The sequence below is a fragment of the Hypomesus nipponensis genome, chromosome 10 (genome assembly GCF_054491055.1).
Source record: "Hypomesus nipponensis isolate SF chromosome 10, ASM5449105v1, whole genome shotgun sequence".
In the NCBI taxonomy this organism is placed as follows: domain Eukaryota; kingdom Metazoa; phylum Chordata; class Actinopteri; order Osmeriformes; family Osmeridae; genus Hypomesus; species Hypomesus nipponensis.
In genome coordinates, this window is record NC_140370.1 from 7,779,258 (window position 1) to 7,796,885 (window position 17,628).

Here is a 17,628-nt window from a genome sequence, read left to right on the forward strand (position 1 = left end):
CAACCAATAACACTAATGAAAACTGAAACCACTCAATGACACACAGGTGAAGACAATGACCGACACAGGGAAACACTTGGCCAGGGCAAAACCAAACAAACAAGGGGGCAAGACTGTGGCTGTGACATGTGTAACTTCACTTTAATTAGAACAAAGTACTTAAAGGACATTAAGGTTGGAGGGAAGGGCAGATACAGTATTGAACTTTAAACAGAAGGCTTATACACTGTCACCTGACAAGTCCTTTATCTGTGTGAATGGAATATCAGTAAAAATATGAAGACATTCATTTGAACAACTTTGATTAGTCTCTGTATTGAGGTGTTGTTCCTAAGTTGGTCATAACCAGTTGCAAATGAAGCTACTACTGTTGAGACAGTGTGCGCATTGGTTTTATTATCCCTTTATGATCAAATCTATCCAACTCTGTCTGGAGGGTAGCCAGACGAAGTTACGTCCATGGGGACCGTTTAAAGTTGACATGAGAAGCTCCATTAAAGAAGCGGTGAGTAAATTACACTTAATCGTTGACGCAGTACAACACAAGCACACCTTTCTGTTTTAAACAACCTCTTCATTCATTCCCTGACTGTGGAACTGATTGTAATTGTATTTTATTTGACCTCAAACTGTGCCAATGGGACTTTTTTGGCCGACATGGCTTCATCGATGCACGGCCCAGGCTTTTTCCCCTTCAGCTTCTTTATTGCTTCGATGTATCAGTAACAGTATCTTTGACATGTCAAACATGGTCATTGACAGGATGCAGAGGTCATAGTTTAACTGATTAACATGAACTATGTAAGGCTTGCAGGGTGTTAGGATTAGGACCAGACTCTAAAAGGCGTTAGAGTCAATTTGGGTTTATGATTGTTCAAAACCATGTTTTTGTTCCTCTTTAAAATGTAAAATTATTTGTTAGAGACAAAGAAAAAATATTGAAGCTACCCCAAAAAAAAGAACAAGGGTAAGGGTTAACCCTTAGGGTTAGGGCTAACCCTTATTTTTATTTGTATTAAACATTTGTTATTTAACAATGTTTTATGTAGTAAGTAATGGTGGTAACCACCCATATTTTGTCACAATATACACATTCAAATTACGTGTGTGGGATTAACTCACAGGATAGCTACTACATTGAAACAGCATGAAGATAGAATGGCCTTTATTTTATCATTTGAACTTCACTGAAACAGTTGGACATTTTTATACACAATCGACTGGCCGTGTTCATTGATCCCTTTGCTCCTTCTACAACCCATGTTGTTGTTGTGAACAAGCACGAGCCACAGAAAATGTGTAAAATACTTTTTATTTCTGGAGTTTTAAATTTTGTTTGCTCAAGAACTATGCTGGGATCAGATGTTGGGTTCTGAATGCACACTCTCCTCAAGGCACAGAAGTGGATGTAGATTAGGTATTTTGATATGGCCCTGTCTGGGGTAGACTGCATTGCTGTGTAAGAATGTGAATGTGCATCCTATCACCAAGATGAAATTATGGAAAACAATGAATGAAAAGATATAAAATAGTTTGAGTGGAAAACCAATTTGTTAAAAGTTAAATTATGACTTTGTAGGCATATTTCCTACCATTGTGTCTGTTATGCAAGGTGGACATTTTCAAGATGATTTGAGAAAGCCATAGACCTGGTATTTAAGGCCGGAGTGCACAAATACAACTGAGTCATGTTTCGACTTTGATTCATGAAATATTGAAATATATTTTTAGGGATGCACTTGTAAATACATATTTCATGTCTTCAATGGGGAAACAGTGCTGGAAATGCATCACTCTGAACTGCTCCTCATCATCTATCCATTACTTCAACCTACTATCACTGCATCAAACATTTACCATCGAACATTTAGTAAGTTAACAATGACATCACTTTATAGCAAAAGTCATTTTCGATTTTAGCCATCTTAACTGTCATGTGATGATGAAATTGGAAATGTGAATAGTTAATTGAGTTTGGCTTTCTTTTTGAGCTCCTTCATGAGTTATGACAGGGTTCATCAGTCCTATGGCCCTGCCACGCAGGTAACATGTCATTCATAATTTTAGCTCTATAAGCAACATCTAAGGCCAAAGTTGATGGCTTAAATGACCTTATCTCTTCAATGACATTAACTACTTTTAGGTCCAATAAAGGACCTCAAAATTAATTAGACCCTTGCCAACGGAGAGAAAATTAACTTTAGTCTTCAATATAAATGTCAAATAACAATTATAACCCTCAAAGCAGACCTATTGGAGGGGTTTCTTCTTAACATGTGGCTTGTTTTAAGAGGGGACTAAATGTATCTTAAATTGAGGTCAAGTGTCATAGTTTCCTCATAAATGGTAACACTTGGCCATTTAATGATCACTTGCATTGCCTCCAAGGCACAGTGGTAGGGACTGGCGCTGAAGGTGCTTTGCTTAGTGTCAAGATGAAACGAGAGGCCCCCTCTCTTTGGCACCTTCACTTACCTATAATCCCTAGCATATTTCTAATAGTGAAAAATGGCAAGCCACTGGTCGAGCAAATTGAACAATGAGCAAAGAAGGCATGAGGTTTGGATTTGCACCACTTCCAAGTGCTTCCTTGGTTGTAAATCCAATTTTGTAGACGAAGACCCATAGTTTGCCATGACAGAGAGAGTTGAGATACTGAGGCCAAGTGACCACAAACGTCATCATTTTTTTTTTTCAGCCATGATTGAAGATCGTTTGAATTGAAGTGCTTAAGGAATTAAAAACAATAAGAAGCTCAATTCATTCAATAGTTTAATACTGATGGTCAATCATGACAGAAGTTTGATTTAGCTTTAGCAGAAGCAGTCAAAAGCAGATGAATATTCGGCCTAGGCAAACGTTAAACGTAGGTGTCATTAGTGTGGTATTTGATGGTGATATTAGTGCAAATTGAGGTCAGAAGGCAAGAAGGAAGAGTTACAGAAGTTCAACTGTGGGAGGTTGTTGTTGTTGAGGAACACGCAACAAATGACAACCCCCATTTCTCTAACACATTCTGTTATGCATATGCATGGATCAACAGGCCAATACTGTCATTTGTTCATTGTTTGATGGGTTTGTCAAACAGCAGTAGTTATATGCTTGTAGTACAGACCGATCTGTGTTGCTGCCAACATTTCTGAATCATAGAATGTCACCAAGATATTTATTTGGAAAAATGATCTATAATTGGGTTAACACGGTAACCCTAATAACATGGTTTAGATCATCTGGATATTCTTTTCCATAAAGTGAGGCAGGGAGAGTGTGGTGGCATTGGTAGTTTCCGTCAGTCTCATGACAGGAACAGAGGGGCATCAATGGACACTGATGATCTCTGCGGAACTCGAGAAATGTGGTGAGCTGTGAGAGTGGGACAGGTGACCTCCAGTGATGACAGTGACTGTTGTCACAGATGGGTGAATGTCTGAGACTAGTGTCACATGGTGGGACGCCTGGGGCGCCATTGGGCAAAGAGGCCCATGCCGGGGACTGCACACCCTATATATAAAATGTAATTGTCACTTATGTTTTTGACAATATGGGATGTTGTTAATACAAGTAAATACTAGTAAATATTATTATTTAAATATAATTAAAATTATATTTACAAAATTCTATCAACAAAGTCCTTGCATAATTGTGACATTGAATGTTTTCCTTGCAACTTCCTTGCATACACAGTGAAACAGTTTGGGATACATTAAGTTCCATTTTCAATTAAAACACTGAGGGAGCAGTAAGGAGTTCTGACTCTGGTTAAGATTAAGGCTGAAATGAATCATTATTTTCTGTGTTGGGTGCCTGCAAACAATTAGCCCAGTAGCTGGAGGGTCACAAGGAGGAGGGTGAGCAGAATGGAGAGGGTAAGCAGAATGGAGAGTATACTGTAGTTAGCACACGTGACACAACACAAGAAGAAGTTATCTGAGTGTGTGTGCGCGCGCGCGCTCGTGCGTGTACATGTGAGAGAAACTTTTGACACTGGCTGTTCAAAAAGGCTGTTGCATGGCACTACACACGCCTTCGGAGGAAGTCCAATTTGGCATTAGCAATGCTAAAATGTCTTTCACAGCATTACTTCCTGGTCTACTTGGCAAACTCGCAGTTGTGCATGAGAGCTAAGAAAGCTCTCTCTTTCTGTCCGTCTCACGTGAATGGTCCTTAAACCTTAAAAAAAAAAAAAGAGGAGAACACATACCACATGGTTGGTTGTGTTGCTGAAATCCACTGTCATTGGTTGGCAATGTTACTGTTAAGAACAGGTGTGGTCTGATGGATACGTTTGAATGAGCAGTGGTATGTACTGCCACCTAAACAACTGCCCTGTAAGTGCAGCTTGAGGTGGACACAGTAAGCTTAGGATGAATTATAAAACTTCATAGTAAGATACCATGATCCTAGGTGAAGTGTATCCCATCGTTTCCCTTACGTAGAGGAGCAATCCAACAGGGCAACACCATACTTGACTTTCCAAGCTCCAAACTAGCTGCAGTAGAAAGACTGTTAATCTTTTCATAACGAAAAGACATGACTGAAAGAAATTGAAACCATACATGATCTCCACCTGCACTATCTTAACCATGTACCTTTGGCGGCAAATTGAACCTTAGCGAACTTTAGCACTCCACCTGCATTGTGTATGCTGATAAGTGTTCTCTGTACCACTTTCTCTAGGACGGCTGATAAGGTTTATATTGGAGGCAGGGATAGGAAACCATGTTGACAGCTGGGCTTTGTTCTCTGTGTACCCAAGATGCTGTCGTGCCTTATCGCCAAAACTGATGAATGATTTCCTGCCCTCTCCTGGCATCGGTCCAACATTGGAGGCGTGGAGACTGGCACCAAGACAACAGTCGCTACAGTCGGTAGAGGAAGGAAACTCCTTATATGGGTACTCATTGTGTTAAATGGTATGCGTATGGTTTTGCTTAACCCTTCAAAGAAGAATTCTGTGTGTTTTGCCGCAGCAATGCATGCATTTGTCTTGTTCACTGCGGCAGGTGGTACATAAATGTGTCTGTGTTCAAGTTGATATTATTCACACTTTTTAGTGTTGTTTGTACAGAACTAAGGCCATATTGTACAGTATGTTCTCCAGTAAATGAATTGGGGTTTACCTTCCAGTGTTTACATTTGGGGGTTTAGGTTTGCAGTTCATACAACAAAGAAATTAGGCAAAGAAAAGTAGGCAAAGTAAACTAAAAACCCACATGGTCATCAGAATCTGCCCGGAGGTTTCCAAATTGAATGTAGTGCAAGCCTTTTAACTGTGTGAACCTGCTTCCTTGGTGTCACACTGCATTACGTTTCCGGTGATAGTGAGTGAGTGAATGCCATGAATCAGAGTAAGGGGGAGTGGGCGACAGCATTACACGAGAGAGCTTCTCAGGTATCTCAAACTATAAATTTGCTGGCTGGCTTTTGCATGCTGTTGATACCCAATACCTGTCCACGTGCAACACTTAACAGAGAAAGAGTTCATGCCCATAGCACATGTAATAAGAATTCAACCCCAATAAGGGATTAACTGTGGGTCAACACATTTTTATGACAACCCATGCTTTATTACAACTCTTGTAGTAAATGTAATTCCATCCAGAATCAAACTGACTTGTAACACCCAATTGGGCCTGAATGCCACTCATGAACCCTCCAGCCTCTCTAACCTCACCCCCAAGTCTCTGTCACCTTATCTCTTCAACCACAACTGTCTCCTATTCCAGTTTCTCCTTTGAACCCACTCAGCTCCACTCAGACAACTCCTTGCTCTTTCATGTTTTTGAAGAAAAGGAGGGGAGGCAAGATATCTGTTTACGGCTTCAATTTTGGCTGAGGAACACGTGAGGTAGAACCTGGAGGTTGAGTGCTAGCCCCGAGGGACACGCATGTCTGGGTCACAGAGATCTGTGCTAGGCAGCAGTAGCAGTAAACTCCAGAGGTCATGCTTGTGGACGATACCTGCACTACCAGTCAGGGGTCAAAAAGACTGCACGACGGTGCCCAGGTTCAAAACCTTATTAGGGACATACTTTACATGTGCCATACCTACAGTACACACACAAGCACTATTTATACTAGATTATCAGACCACTAGATATCCGCAATCACGCCCTCACAAACACACATTGATTTACGTGGGATGTGAGACATTTTATACAGTCACTTGCCTGTCCCTTAAAATAGCCTATTTGAGCTGAAAATCCATTTCAAATAGCATTTAACCATTGACATTGAACCAAGCTTGAATGATGAATTCCCTTCATGTCACAAATAATTTCCCAAGTCCCACGTGATGTTGTTTGTGCACAGTTTACCCAATTCTGCTGAAATGTTTCATGCCAATAACTCTATTGCTGCTTGTCACATTGACGTATGATGTTAGCTACTAACCTGTCCTTCAACCCTATCAGCTGCTATAGTTGCCCAATCAAAATGCACACCAGCCAAACTCCTTCACATTTGCAACCCCAACGCTCGATAATATAATGTAATGTATCATTTGAAATTTTAATTTAAAAATTACTTTTATTTTACTCTCACAGACAGCCACACAATGGCTTCCAAACATTGCTTGTGGCTGATTCTCCCATTCTCCTTGACTGGCTACATCCTAGCATATTGCAATTAGCCTAGTTGGACTTGTTTTGAAAGGCTGATGGTACAATTGGGAAGATCTTTTCAGTGGATTTTCTTTCCCTTTTATACATGTGTTGTGTAAGCTAAGAAGGCCCTCTGAGGTTTTTTTGTTGCAACATTGACAGTTCAGTACCAGTGGAGTATCATTCAGAGTTCTTGGCTATAACATGGTGCTTTTCATGTTTGTTACACAGGTGCCATTAGTTCAGTTACAACTTTGTCTGGAGTTTTTTTCTCCATTTCCAAGAAGGCTTAGCTTTGCACAAATTCTTGTGTCTTACAATGTATTTTGTAATCCTTGAGGCTGAGTTTTGTCTTCTACAGGAATCCTCAATTATAGAGAAATCCTATTACAGCACCAAGAGCCGTTTGTTTGTTTACTTACTTTTGCAGCATATGGCAACTAAGATGAGAATGGCAGCTTGACAAGGAAGTTGATGAGTGAGAGAGCAGTAAAACAGCACATTGTGGTCATTAGGCTATTCAGGTCCACACTTGGGGGCAGTTGGTGGCACATTTCCTTGGTATTGAATAATTCAACTGCAGTTACTTACCTACAATGCATAGTGTAATTGGTGTACTCTTTCTATTATTCCTTTTACTTAAAAAAAACAGTGTTCTTACAACTCTGTACGTAGTCGTTCTCCATATTATTTACAGTTCATGGCTTATTTAAGTGGACAGTCAGCTGATTTGAGTTTAACAGACTTGGTTCATAAAGTTGTATCCAAATGTGATTTACACATTTGTAATAAAAATAACAATAGTTATATTTATACATTACATCGTTATTGGTGTCACGTATAGCATGTAGGTTTATCAGTTCTGTTAAAATCATCTTTAACACAGAAAGACAAGTCAAGGATATTAGATTAATTGCATGATAAGCTGCTAAAACCATTGTCCCGACCAGTCTGTGGGGGGGGGAGAACGGTTAAATGGACATGCTCCTAACACCTGTTTCACATGCTGTTCTACAACATTTCTACCAAACTTACAGTGATGGGTTTCAACAATGAGAAAGAGGAGAAGGCTTGTTAACTTTAAACCTCCCACCCCCTTTCAAAAAGGAATTGGCCTCTGGGCTCATAAATGTCAGCGTGGGCACACCTGTCACTATCACAGTTTGGTTTCAGAATGAGTACTTTTCTAGAAATACCTCACTTTTAGCTGTGGAGGAAACTAATTTGATATTAGGCCAGAGGCCGTAGGTGGCCAGCCATTGAGCCTCTGTCTCCGACTGACAGGGAGTCACAAATCAGTCTCAGGATAATAAAGGACTTCAGTGGAGATCATATCCGCCGCTCACACACACACACCAGCCGTAAAGATAAGCTTAATGCTTCAACCTTCTGTGCTTGCTCAACTGGGTACATATGCTCACAGTTTCTACGTAACTTATCATAGAAAAGTGCACATGCACGTTAACACCTAATCTCCAAGTCTATTTCATAGTTGCTTTTTTTACACACACACCCACCTTTTGACTCGGGTACACATTGTCACCCACGCTCAGGAAAAGGTTTCACTTCTTTGATGATGCAACTATTACATGCAAAGGTGGGGCTCTCAGCTCCCTACTTCAAATAGTTCCAAAGGGAATGGATAAGTATCTACAAGCGTGTTCAAACAGAGCTTGGAAATGACTCACCATGTTCTTAATGAAGATTTAGCTTAACCTTTTTTATAATTTCAAGTTTTGCAGTTTAGACTTGTATGCATCCTTATTCTTATTTTATGAGAGAATCTCTTCGGAGGACCCAGACAAAGAACAAACATATTATTATATAGAGCTGCAAAGAAGGGAAGAATACTGCATAGTTACCAGTGAAAGTGAAGAACATGTTATGACGTGCTGTGAGACCAACTGTTGGTTTAAGAGGGCTGAAAAAGGAGCGTGAGAATAAATCTATAAAACAAACAGTGACACTTCTCTGAAGTATGAGGACATAGACTCTTTGTTAATGTTGTCGAATGTAAGGAATACAATCAACATGATTTAGTGATGGCAAATGATGCCTGCATACTTAATGGAAGTATAAAGCAATATTGTCATACAATGCACATATTTTGTTTTCTGATGAACGACAGTAGAGTTCAATAGTGTTCTTTTTTCCTCCCAGGTTTTTACTTCAGTATAACCTCTAGTAACTGCAAATCTGTATGGATCGTCAGTGGTTGGACAAAAGAGTATAACAAATGTTTACACTTTTAACTTTGACCATTGATCACATTCATACAGTAAAAAAGGATAAAAGCAAATATGATTAAATAAAACCAGTATTATTGAATCATATTATAACATGGCCCTTTATGGTGTTTGGGTATGGTAAGTGGGTTATGTTTGAAGACCTTTGGTTTATGGGAACAATAAAAAACCTGGAAAAGATCAAAGGATCTTTATCTGCAGTTGTTTGAAATGCAGGTGACTTATGTGAACAGTGATCATGCATTTTTTCTTAATCCTATAATCATCTTGTTCCTTGTTGCTGGAAGACAATGGCATGGATCTGGTTAAAGACTCAAGGGAAATCAGAACAGATCAGTTAAGAACGTCATCACTGAAACACAGATTATGAAACCTGTGCAAACAGCTTAATGTTTTTCAAATTCATAGTATACTAAAATCAAGTAATTAGTCAGTAGATTTATATAAATTAGATTAATTGATGTATTACCACTTAGAATATGGGATGTAATATCAACATCAAATTCCCAGTTAAACCCACACACATCAAAATGTATCTAATAAATAATGTAATATGATTTACACACGTGATTCACATTATAGTTCCTCTGATACCAGTATTTTTTCCCTAACCAGTAAATCTAATCTAAACCCCACAGAGTAATTCCAGTTGAAGTGTCCACAGTAGTGTCCAAGTAGACTTGTTTTATGTTTTATTATGTTAAACTATGCGCAAATGAATACATTTGAATTACGTAATATGACAAATTCAGAACTGAATCCAAAATGAAAACGGACAATTAGGAAGCAAAAAAGCTTATTTCAAAGGAAATCTAAACTAATGTGCACAAACTAACTCCAAAATAGATATTGCCCCACACACTAAATCTGAAAAGTGTGACTATATGAGGATCCTGGTCACTAAGTCCACCATGATGTATCATGCTGATAAGAAACCATATCATTGCATGTTTGTAAACATGAACATAAGTTAACAAGATGGAAAGAGGTGTGGTTGGGGTGTGTGTGGCACTTCATACTAAGCACTGTTGGTGGCAACATCTGGAAACATAAAAACAGTGTGTGGGGCTGTGGTGAAGAGAGCAGTAATATACTGTACAGTGTAAACTGTATGACACAGTCAGGGAGTAGTTAACCACTGGTTGGATTGTTAAGACTACAACCATAGAAACTCAACCACAGTCTTCTTTCCAAGTCAAATAAAGGTCACGTATCTTGTTATACATTTACAGAATACCTAAAATACAATGTATTTTTTATTGTAAACCTATGGCATATACTTCATACACAAACTACCCAAAGAATTCAGAACCTGAATGTGTGTGGATCTTCTGCATGTAATTGAAAGCAATGTCACAAGCGATCAATTAACACTAATTGTAAACAATGTCACAGTTAAAGTCTCTGCAGTTTACGGTCTCAAAACCAACATTCTATATTCTTGATCTCCCATTGTAGTGAGAATCCTCAAATTCTGCATGGTTCTGACATAATGTTGCATTATAGTGTTAACCTTTTAACTGTAAAATCCTAGGAGATTGATTAACTGCTCAAAATCTGCTGTGGGATAATATTCAAATGTTTTTATGCTTAGTAACAGACACAATATTGAGTAAGGTTCTAACTACTGTATATGTGTTACACTATGTACAGCACTGTAACTTAGGGCCCTGCACAGTAGGGTTGGTATTATAGTCTGCATTATCGTGTTTGCTGAAGCTGTAGGCCATTCATTAATAATGTAATACTTAAGTGAAGGCATCCATTAAAGCTTCCGCTTGTACTGTAATATATATATATATAATTTATAATATCAATATATAGTTGTATAAAAAGTATTTGGGACAAGCAATTATTCAGATTCACAATTCACGACTGCCACAATTTTTATAGGCACCAATGTCTCTGGAAAGACCTACTCTAAGCAACCATTAAAGCTAATGACGAGTGCGGACAGAACAGGATGGAAAATTTGCTGGAAAGTAGCGGGCCGCTCCAAAATTTGAAATTGAATAGCTATGGCTAAATGCTGTCTTGCAATCTCAAGATGCAGATCACGAGGGGATCTCCCTGTTTAATTGACAGTTCCAGCATGACACACTCCCACCCAGGCTAAGGTTAACATCTTTCAGAAAACAAATTATGGGGCTGTCCCACAAGTGCCGACTGTTTCATTGGAAACTACAGACTAAAAGTGTCCCCACCACACACACACAAACACACGTTTACATAGCCTCTTTAATGCATGCATAAATGCCCCCACTCACCAAGACTCCCCCATTTAATTTCAATAGCTACAGTACTGCACAACGGGCCTGATAACCTCTAGTCTCCCATCCCCTGTATCTTAAACAAGTATACGAGGACGAAAAGCGCTGCTGAATTCCAGCTCTCCAAACACACACACTTTATCCCCTTCTTCTTCCCTCTCAAGCACCACCCCCCCTCCATTTTTAGTTTAGGCCTTAAGCATCAATACGGTCTTTGTTGCAGCATAGGAGAAATCCCTTATTGTCCTCTAGTGAGACGCCGAGCCCACCACCTTGCTTATTTACCCACGTGTCAGTGGGGCCGGCCCGCGAGGCTCTGCAGCCGCAGGATGTCCCCTGTGGGACTTGGGAGAGACAGAGTAAGGGGGAGAGGAACTGAACGGGTCAGAGGAGTGTAAGCTGGAGCCTTGTGCAAGTGACCGTCTCTCCCTGTCGGGACAATATATCATCTGTAGGGAGTCCTCTGGCTGTGAGTGTAGGAGAGGAGGGGAAAGAGAGGGAGATATTTAAAAGGGGAAACCTTAACTGATTTACAAGGAAAATTGAACCCTGCCTCAGAGCTGCTGGAACAAACATGAACTAACGTCTTTGATTTCTAGTGGGTGAGAAGGGGGAGACAGTTTGGCTGGGGTAGTGTGTAAAATATGTGTGGTTGTTTAGCAGTAAAAGTGTAATTCAGTCATTCAGTAGGCTTACCTATCAATGCATTACAGTAGTATCAGATGCCTACAGTAGTATAGTTTTACATCTCAAGTATAAGAAATGAACAGTCAATTGTATGGATAGAAATACTATTGTCCTGTGACAATGGTGTCTGAAGATATCCTTATTAGACAAAGACATGCATTATAAACTTATACTCCTTGTATGTGTTGAAGTGGAGGCAGAGTGCAGGAAGAGTTAGTATTGTGTTTCAAGGTACATATTTTGCAGGAACTAAAGAAAGGGAACTGATCCATGACTATTCCTCACACTCTCGCTTAACCTGTCAGTTAGTGTGTGTGTGTGTGTGTGTGTGTGTGTGTGTGTGTGTGGTTTGTGTGGGCTCACACACTGCCTTGTCATTATGCTGGAGGCATTTGTTGTCAAATAAGCCTTATTTCCTCTTTTGCATTGTTGGGGACCGAGGAACTGGAATTTCTTCTATCCAAATATGTGTTTGTTGTATTGACATGGGTATATCTGATAACATACAGTACAAATGTTTGCACATCTGAATGTCACACACAGACACACATAACCTAAATGTAAATGCCTTAGGAGATGGACAATTAGGGCATTTGTTGATTTTAGTTCTGCTGCAAGCCTGAATGCTGCCTTCAGAACCTACTGTTTTTAATGATTCACTGTTGATTAATTAAACATGACCTCTGGTTAAAGTTAAAAAGGAAGTGTCGGTTTCCGGTTAAAATGTTTTTTTTGGACTAAGACTGCTGCCATGTCCCATAGTTTTTCAGGAGGTGTGCATGTGTCTGAAATGAGGCAATTTATGATCAGATCATGCCAAAGTGATTTACCTTATATATGAAACCTCATTCTTACCTTTCAAATCAATACACATCCTTTGCTTGTTTTCCAAGACACAGAGACTGGGACTGAGCTATATCTTCGCTATCCATGTGTTATACTTGTATTTTTCTAGCATTTTTTGGCATTTGGCATTTTTTGCACTTCTGTGAGTGTAGTTATCGTATGCAGATAGTACATCCACAAAACTATAGTAGTGTGGCTATACATTTTGCCATCATAATTTAGCATAATTGATGTATTACATGTCGACCCAGACAACTTAATGCGTGAAAAGACTGATGGCTCCAACACTTTCCTTTCTGATTGCCATTTTGCTTCTCCATAACTTCCCCAGCGATACACTATGGTTAAGAAACTCAAAAATAAACTTGAATATTCATTAAGTTAAGGCTAAATAAGTTTAAGATGACTTCCCCTTCACACCACACATTTCAGTGACCCTCAATAGTGTAGGATTGGAACCAGTTATGTCTGCACATAAAAGGCAATTTATAGGAAGCCGTAAAAATCTAGATATTAATATTTGAAAGGCCTTTCCTTATCTGCAGTAATATTTGCATTGCTTGCAGCTTAAGGGCCCCATCAGTAGTTTGACTATAAAGAACAAAGAGCCATAAAGGTTAACGGTAGAGGTAAAAAAAAAAAGGTTGATGTGAATTGATTTGGAAGGTGGGAGAATCCAGGAGAAAGTACATTTATTTTCTGTACGCGTTCAAAAAAAGTAGCCACACATACAGCATTTTTTTGGGGACCAATTGAACCAATGAATGATGGTCATGGGGTCAAACTGGATGTACACGACATTCATGTTTAATAATAGAAATGCAGTGTAACAACTGTATAAGAACAACGTAATGGGTTAGTAAGATATGATAGGTCTGTAAATGCTGGGGTTTACCTAAAGGTGAAATAGATTGGAAAGAATATTAGTATTCACAGAAAGGTTGAAACTCTTGCTGTGCAGTACATGAGTACTAAGCATAATCAATACAACTGGATGAATAGAACCCTGCAGTGCAGACCCCCCTGTGGCAGAGATGGTCTATCTAGCTTTGGAAATACTGAGGGGAGCAGCTGTCTTTCCTGGCCAGAGGCCTCATGCATTATCTGATCCCACTGCTCCACCTGCAGGAACATCACATTCACACAAGACTTTGAAACACTTTTTAATGTTATTTCTCATTATTTGGTCTTAAAATGGTTTTGTTGAAGATTTAACAATGTGATCTTGAATGTGGGCTAATATATGCATTGGATTATACATGCAGCCACACAACACCTGCATCATATTAGTAAGCACGGTCTCTTAGAAAAAGGTTGTGTAACCCTGAATATTCATTGATATCGTATGCTCGTGCAAAAGGCACCCTTTAAAACACAACCAGCAAAACCAACCACTGAACATAACAAAGGCAACATTACAGAACAAGTTGCATCAAGGAAAAGCACACCTCAATATAGACCAGCATCCAGAGGCTCCCAAACAATCTCTACCCCTCTCCACAAGTAATCCGTTCTGGAGATGGGAATATGGCACAAGAGCACACAAAATCTACCACTGTATTGTCGAAGCAAAAAAAACAATCCTGTCTGCAGTGTGTGATTGATTCATTATAGGGGGCAATGACATTACAGACTGAGTTATTGGCCCCAGTTATGACTGTACCATAATATTATTACCAGTGCCAGGTCTTGTGCCTGATTACAGTAATATGATTACAAGACAACAGCAGCCATGATAACCAGACCCCAGAGCAGTCCTTGGTTTTATCATCATGTCACTGTACATTTGCTTCCATGGTTATCCTGAAAAAACCTTGCTCTGAACCTACTGGTTGGAAATGTATCTGTTCCCACATGTTTTTATCAAATTTAATTGGAGTACATTGTGCCACGGTATCAGGGAGGGTCTGTCTGGGAAGAGGGAGTGTCTACTGTTTCTATTGGAAATTACAACAAATTCCTTATGCACTGGCAGCAATGTCCTCACATCCTTCAAAGGAATAAAGCTTTTGGAAATGCTGGTCATATACAGCATGGAGAAGAATAGTGAGTAGACAAGCATGCTGTGCATTATCATCCAAGTGCCACGAATGACAGCAAATTGGCATTCTAAGCTGTACATGACATTTTCAAGTTGAATGAACATAAATTCCAACCTTAAAGCATTATCAAACATGTTGATGTAAACCGGCAAACTGTATGAATGTATTGTATCTTAATGCTTCATTTGAGATGACCCAAAGACCCATCTATAGAGATTGTGCGTGCACACTATGGGACTCTACAGTTTTTGTTTTGCTCTACAGTGTGTGTGTGTTTATTTATTTGCCTTTGGATGACAAACTTCCTCTTACTGTCTGTCTCATTTGGACCACATACTAAAACAGGAAGTGGTCTACCCTGTGAATCAGCCTGCACTAGTGAAGCACTGCTCCACGTTGGCTTTCCTGAGTGAGTTTCACATCTGCTTTTCATACCCTTCTTTATTCATGAGAGTGTGCAGACATGGCTCACAGCTGAATCAAAGGGAAGAAGCACGGAGCAAATATGTCCATTTCCTGGCACAATTTTTTTGTACGGATGTATTTTGTGAGAAGGTTGTCCACCCAAGTTCTACATGCTGATCACCCATGTTGACTGAATGAATTGGTCGATTAAATAGAGTACCAGACCAAACACAGCAGCAAGCAAGGCAGCCCTGTAGTTAAAGGTTGAGAAAGAGCCTAGGGCGCAGGGAGTAAGGAGTAGAACGCAAGAGCATCCAGAGTCTGATTCTTCCTTTATGCTTAATAGTCCTGGTTAGTAAGACGACCCTAACTACACCAGTGCAGCTCCTAACCTTAACCAATAGAGGTGTTTGTCTAGCTTCAAAATTGCAACACAATCAAATGTTCAGAGACAAAAAGTAAAAAGTTGTCTCTTGTCACAATAGATTATGCAATTAGGTTAATGGCACTGTCGTGAAAAGACCGGAGGGATCAGCTAACCCTGACCTTGGCAGCTGGTCCCCTTAGATCTATGTAGAGGGGTGTCTGAAGGGGTCCTCTCATTGGGATACAGTCTCTCTGGGTCTCTCCCCTTTACGGGTGCCTGTGGTGTACAGTAGTCTACAATGAACTGGTGGGTATCCTGTACTAGGACTACACCACTGTTGAGTGGTATTTTTGGGTCATACTGTTAATAAATCAAATGTATTTATGCATCTGTTCATTCTTGTTACAATTCATTGTCAAAGCAACGTTAATCTCAGTGAACACACCCTACAAGGAACAAGGCTCTAAGAATGAATCCAGGTTCTGCACACAAGGCTCTGCAAGCTTATAATACATTTGGTGTCATTGAGCCTAATGTGAAATCCACTAACTACTGGCCAGACAGATCTATTAATAGCTTACTCTGTAGCAGACTACAGTTGGTGTGCCAGACTGGGTGAACGTCAATGAGGATTTTCTGCTTTTGATGTGTTAGAGATGGGGCAGGGGGAGGTGGGGGCGCAGGGTGTATGTAGCACATGCGTGTGACTGTCCCCAGACAACAGCAAGCATCTGCTGCCACTTACAGATCCCTGTTGGTATTGATGGAGTTTATTGCTGAAGGGCAGGTGCTAACAGTCCCACACAACTGTCAAACTATACAGTACACACACTCAGTCACACACTGCTCATAAATACATTCATTCACACACAGACTCTCTCTCACACAGGCACACAGACATGCATGCCTACAGTGAGCAGTTAATCTCTCCTTAAATTAACATCAAGTACATTGTTTCATACCTCGTAGTTTCATTATTTTAAACCAGGTCCACTTCAGGTTATAATTTCCCTCATAGGGAACAGACATAATTGAAGTCGAAAAAGTAGTGTGGCACAATGTCTCCGCTCACTCTTTAGGTACTCTGAGTGTTTAAGGACAACCTCTAAACTTGGCCCCTGCTGCCAAGCAGGAGGTGTGAGATGGCCGTTGGCCTGACAAGCCTTGGCCTGGTTCTTCACACTCTGTTGAGCCCCACCCTAACCTTCCCCTCAGTCTCACACTAACGAGGACCTTCTGTGCCATCAAAGAATTTGCCCTGATCAGATGGATTTCTGTAAGGGGAATTTGTGTAAGGTGTGAGTTGACAACTCCAGTGTCAGATATAGATTTTGTGGAAACAATGTTATACTGATGCAACACATTCTAAAGTGTTCTATGGGCTGGTGCAATGATTTGACAAGTGTTGACAAGCTTTACGCCACGAAAATGCATTCTGTGTAAAATAATTATTTGAGAGTGGCCTTGTGTACTTGCAAGATGAGCATTCTTAGATAGTCTGTTGGGAATTTGGAATTGTAATTTATTTGTACATCAAGTGATGGAATCAGAAGAAAAAGCAAGAGTAGTATGCCATGGTAATAAAGAAGATAATAATCAAAGAAAAAGGGAAGAAGGCAAAGCAATATTCACTACAGATATGATAAACTGTAATCGAGGCTCGGTTTTTGTTGAATTAACCTTAAAAAAAAATGTTATTGCTCTGAAAAGTCAATCTCGACCTTTCTGTGGCCATCATGAAATGCTTTTCATCTGGAGTTTGTATCCCCTCTACCATTCTTTATGATATGAATTGAACGTTAAGTGGAGAGGACACTTTCTGTATGAGGATAAATGCCAGAAACATTTTTAAGACGTTTCCTACTCATGTCCTCTGAGAACCTCCCTCTGGGTAAATTCTCATTCATCTGAATCAGCCTATGGAAAGGCCCCAACATTACTGCGGAATATAGTTTAATGTCAAGATGTATACATTTCCCTTGACGTACTGTAACTATTGATCAAATATTTGTCTTTGTTGAAGAAATAGAACAATTTAAATATAAATTGGAAGATTGGAAAATGTGCAGTCAGATGAATAATATTAAAAGGTTTAAGGATGAGTGAATATGATGCCTGCATGCCGAGCCTAGTATGTGTATTTGCGTGTGAATTCCCTGGTGT